Below are 6,033 nucleotides of genomic sequence, written 5' to 3'. Positions count from 1 at the left end.
CGGGGTTCACAACTGAAAAGTGACCTCCACCAATCTTTGGATGTATCTCTCAATAGATAAGTAGTATAAGAAACCCCATGCGACTCAAGTGAACCAAGGTTATGAAACTTTTCAAGACAATAAATCATGAATTCATAGGAATTCTTTCTTACAACACCACTGAACCTAGGAAGACCCAAATAAGTGAATATCTCAAACCTCTTGTAACACTTAGAAGTAATAATTATACTCACAATAATAGGAAGTAAAGTAAATCTAGCTTGCTGATATCCCACCTGAGGATGTAACATAGATAAAGGCTAAAATCTTAATCTCAGAATACCATACTCCGATGCGGCACATAAGGAGAAACAATGCTCAAAGTTTGTAGATTACCCCAAATAGATGTTGATACTAAGTTTATAGATTACCCCAAATAGATGTTGATACTATTGGAGGATCCATACTTCAAACCAAATATAATCCATACTCTAGCACAGACTGTAATGCCCCGCATTTCAGGCTACAATCTAGACCATGATTTTGATGTGTTGATAAATACCAAAGCCATAAAATCCTATGCCAATATGGCATGTCAATTAATTTTGTAGCATGTTAATCCATTGAAGATTGAATTTAGACCATAGAGGTCCTTCAACTCAAGGACGAGTTAAAACTATTTCGATCGACTAAGTTTTAGTGGACGTGGTAAAGTGTGTTAGCTTCCATTGACCATAACTCTCTGTTTATGTATAATTAAGGAGCCTACTATGTGTCAAATGATAGGTCTTCGAGTTAGCTTTCCAACTATACCAATTTTGCTAAAATCCAACACCCGAGCAACAAATTATGTCCTTTCAAAGTGATATGTGTCGCCTAACCAATCGCCCATGGCCACTGGAAAGCATAGGAGATAGCCTAGGCAGTGGCTATGTAAACATAGGCGATAGCCTAGGTGGAGCCTATGGAAACATAGGTGATAGCCTAGGCGGAGCCTATGGAAACATAGGCGATAGCCTAGGCGGCGCCTATGTAAACATAGGCAATGGGATAGGCGGCGCCTACGTAAAGAATTCAAGTAAATTAAACACTCCATTTCTGGGGCAAAATGGTCCTTTTCCACCCTTATCCCTAAAACACAAAATTCAGGTCCAAGGACCCCAAAATACACCTTCATTCATCAAAGTGCTCAAAGGTTCTCCTTAGAGTTTCAAAATAAAAACCCAAGCAACTCGAGATTCAACCGAGGGTTTCAGGAACAAATTGCATACTTGGAATCACCAATCTGCAAGCTTCAAGAAACATCTATTATCTTTGGAAATAGAGGCACGTGGGGTTATCCTAATATCTCATGGGTGCAGATTTTATGAACATGCATGCTTTTAAATGGGGTTTAAAATCAAATGTTGATAACTTACTTTCAATATGATTTCTAAGTCATTTTTCTTTATGTCATGAGAATTGTTTGCCTATATACTTCAATGGTTGAAACCATGCATATGTGATTTGAGATTTTCCATGGAAGTTTGATAAATATGAATGATAAATTGCTTTCAAGTTCCCATGATAATGTCTTGATACCCCATATCACATTGTGACCAACAAAAGAGAGCATAAATTTGAAATAAATATTGTTCACCATTTACAACCACTTGTAAATGATGAAGCACCTTGGTTTTTACATGATAATGCATATGTGGAAGTGATATTGATGACTTGCAAGTCGGGTATGATGATACCCTACAGAATATGATATGTGATTGAATCAGATAAAATTTAAATACATTGATTTTACATGAGATAGGTGAATGCCTGAAGAAGGCGTTTGAGTGCAAGGGCTCATCTCTGAAAAACGTGTTTGCCGACATAGAAATTTGGTACCAGGCTAAGTGATCTTGTGTACTTGACTTTATGTCATTCCCAAATTAGGACTATACGTAGGAGCCCGGGCTAAGTGATCTTGGGCACTACCTGTGGGTCGAGACACCATGCTTTGTGGTCTTTTGTGTCTCTCCCTTACTTATACTCTAATCTCAATGGCAACCGAGGTTGGGAAGTTGGTGTAAATTATGTAGGGTATTCCACCTAGATCAGTTGCATTTCATTATTGTTGAGAAACTATTGCATTACGCCCATGTGTTTTCAAATAATTTGATATAAAATTGCTTTATAATGGCTCTCAACTATATTTTGTAAAAATATTATGTTTTGTTTTGATATCTTTGTGTGATAGTACTTTTGTGCTGACCCCCTGCCGCTCTCCAACCTCTCAGGTTTAGAGGCCCAGTCTAGGGGTCAAGAGAATCATTAGATCATTCAGACAGAGTTGCAGAGACAAGTGGTGAGCCTTCTATGTTTCAGAAGGTCTTATGTCCTACAGTCCTTTTATCTTATATTCAATTTTGGGGTCTACTGGGGTCCTTATCCCAGTTTATATACAGTTACTTGACTTAGTCATTTGTTAGAGATTTTCGCAGATAGTTGTTTAGAGGTTGATTGATGTTGGGGGAACCTTATTTCCCCGTTATTATTTCTTTTCATATTCATGACTATGTTCTGAATTATTGTGTTTCCTCAGCATTACTTTGATCATATGAATTAGGTGCATGATTATCAGACAGATAGGGGCGTTTCGGGCCTCCATGGTTTGAAATGCTCATCACAGCCAGGCCCTGGTTTAGGTCATGACAAACTTGGCATCAAAGCATGGTTCATGATCCCAGGGTGTCTGCAAAATTGCATTGGGTAGAGTCCTATTTATGGGTGTGTAGCATGCCAAACTTATAAGTAGGAGGCTGCTAGGCGTTTAGGAAATGTTTCCCTTCTTTATGATTTAGTTCGTGCTTCAGAGTCTGAACTGTCCCCTAATCAATTATCACTTGTGTTTTAGAAACACAGTTATGCCTCCACGTCGTATCGTCGATCAGAATACTCAGGCAGATGAGGTCCATCCCACCCATGAGATGCAGACCCGTTACAGGGCTCACACTCTAGAATTTGTCCTTACTCCGGGAGTCCCTCCAGTCCCGACCAGTCCACCTCGGGCTCCGCGGACTAATAGCAACCATCCTCTAACTGCTCAGGGAGATATTTCAAATGCAGAATTTAGACATTCTATTCATATATTGACACAGTTGGTAGCTAACTAGGCTCAATGATCGAAAAATGAGGCTACTAGAGTCGGATATTTCATGAAAATGAACCCACCTAGGTTCAATGGCACCAAGGTGGAGGAAGATCCACTGGTGTTCATGGATGAGATGGAAAAGATCTTTAAGGTGATGCATGTGGATGAGGTTGAAGGGGTAGAACTAGCAACCTATCAGCTCAAGGATATTGTGAATCAGTGGTATGTCGACTAGGAAGATGCAAAAGGTGAGAGTGCTGAGCCCACAGTTTGGGGCAAATTTGTGAAAGCTTTCCATGATCAATTCTTTCCTCTGGAGTTGAGGGATACCAAAGAGGAAAAGTTTATGAATATGAAGTGGTAGTATGAGTGTCCAAGATTACACTTTGAAGTTTAATAAACTAGCCTGCTATGCACCAGAGTTGACTAGTAATATGAGAGCCCGGATGAGGAAATTTGCATTTGGCCTTGCTGATAACCTGGTACTTGAGTGCCAGGTGGCTATGTTGAATAAGGAGTTAGACTTTGATCGACTGACCATTCATATGCAGCAGGAGGAAGAGAAGAAGAAAAACATTACTAAATCTAGAGAGAAAGACAGACAGACTAAGAGAGCTAGATCTGCGGACCAGCACTAGAGTCAGCTGTAGAGTGGTAACTAGGGTAATAAGTGGTCGAAGAAGAAGAAGTTTTGGAATAATACACAGTCAGCAACCAGCGACCCAGCACCCAGACCACCGACAGACGGACAAACTCAGAGTTTTCAGACTCCTTATGGATCCAAAGCTCTAGGTACACAGTCTCAGGGCAGTGTAGCCCAGCAGCGTCGTACGTATCCATGGTGCGAGGTTTGTGGAAGGAATCATCTAGGGAAGTGCTGGTTTGAGGGGAGAAACTACTATACTTGTGGCAAAGTGGGTCAACTTCAGAGAGATTGTCCTTCTGTTGGAGGAAATACAGGGGGGGCTAAGTCCCAAGCCACCTCCATAGCTCCTCTTCCTAAGGGTGCCCCTTCAGCTTTTGGGAGCGGTCGCAACCGGTTATATTTTTTAATTAACCGCCAGGAGGCAGAATCTTCACCAGATGTTGTCACTGGTATGTTATGAATCTTTTATCGTGATGTTTATGTATTGGTTGATCTCGGGTCTACTTTATCTTATGTGACCCCTTATATGGCTGTTGGTTTTGGGTTTAAGCCCAAAGTTATTGTATAACCCTTCTCTGTTTCTACTCCTATAGGTGACTCTATTGTTGCTAAAAAAGTGTATAGAAATTGTGTCGTGTCTATTCATAGTAGGAAAATTATGGCAGACCTTACAGAACTTGATATGATAGATTTTTAATGCCATCCTTGGGATGGACTGGCTCCATTTGTGCTATGCCACACTCGATTACAGGACCCGAAAGGTCATTTTTTCTTTCCTGAGTAAGACACCAATTGTATGGGCAGGGAGTTCTGTGGAACCTATAGGTCACTTTATCTCTTATCTTAGAGCCCGAAAGCTTATCTCCAAAGGTTGTATATATCATCTAATCTGAGTAAAAGATTCAAAAGTGGAAAATCTTCCTCTGCAGTCAGTCCCTATAGTGAATGAATTCCCAAAAGTCTTTCCCGAAGATCTCCCAGGGATACCCCCTAATAGGGAGATAGATTTTGGCATTGATGTGTTGCCAGACACTCGTCCAATTTTTATTCCATCATATAGAATGGCTCCCGCGGAACTAAAGGAGTTAAAGGAACAGCTTGCAGACCTCTTTGACAAAGGTTTTATTCGTCCTAGTGTTTCCCCATGGGGTGCACCCGTGCTCTTCATGCAAAAGAAGGATAGGTCCTTTAGAATGTGCATAGACTACCGTCAGTTAAATAAGGTCACGATTAAAAACAAATATCCTCTTCCTAGGGTTGACAACCTTTTTGACCCGTTTTGGGGTGCCAAGTGTTTTTCAAAAATATACCTTCGTTGGTTATCATCAGTTGAAAATTAGGGAGTCAGACATACCCAAGACAGCCTTTCGAACCTTATATGGTCATTACAAATTTCTAGTCATGTCCTTCGGGTTGACTAACGCCCCTGCAGCCTTCATGGATCTTATGAATAGAGTGTTCCGTTAGTTTCTTGACTTTTTCATCATTTTATTTATTGATGATATTCTGATCTATTCTAAGAGTAAAGAGGATCATGCCAATCACCTCCAAATTATTCTTCAGACCCTTAAGGATCATCAGCTGTATGCTAAATTTTCGAAGTGTGAATTCTGGTTAGATGCTATTGCCTTCTTAGGGCATATGGTGTCCAGTGATGGGATAAGAGTGGATCCCCAAAAAGTTGAAGCAGTGAGAAAATGGCCCAGACCCACGACTCCAACTGATATTCGGAGCTTCTTGGGTTTGGGGGGTATTACAGAAAGTTCGTAGAGAGTTTTTCTTCCATAGCTGCTCCGCTTTCTAAACTGACTCAAAAAAAGATGAAGTTTGAGTGGTCTGACTTATGTAAAAATAGTTTTGAGAAGTTGAAGGACAAGTTGACTACTGCTCCTATTATGACCTTTCCCGAGGGTGTAGATGATTTTGTGGTTTATTCTGATGCATCCCGTATGGGACTTAGTTATGTATTGATGCAGCGTGGTAAGGTGATAGCTTATGCATCTAGGCAGTTAAAGGTGCATGAGCGCTATCACCCCACTCATGACTTAGAGTTAGCAGTCGTGGTGTTTGCACTTAAAATTTGGAGGCACTATTTCTATGGAGTGCATTTTGATATTTATACTGACCATAAGAGTTTACAGTATATTTTCTCACAGGAGAATTGAACCTCAGGCAGAGGCATTGGATGGAGCTTTTGAAAGACTATGATATGAGTCTGCATTACCATCCGGGCAAGGCAAATGTTGTAGCTGACGCCCTCAGCAGGTTGTCTATGGGCAGC

The sequence above is a fragment of the Capsicum annuum genome, chromosome 3 (genome assembly GCF_002878395.1).
Source record: "Capsicum annuum cultivar UCD-10X-F1 chromosome 3, UCD10Xv1.1, whole genome shotgun sequence".
Lineage (NCBI taxonomy): Eukaryota > Viridiplantae > Streptophyta > Magnoliopsida > Solanales > Solanaceae > Capsicum > Capsicum annuum.
The sequence above is the reverse complement of the archived record's forward strand: the minus strand, read 5'-3'. Positions refer to the sequence as shown.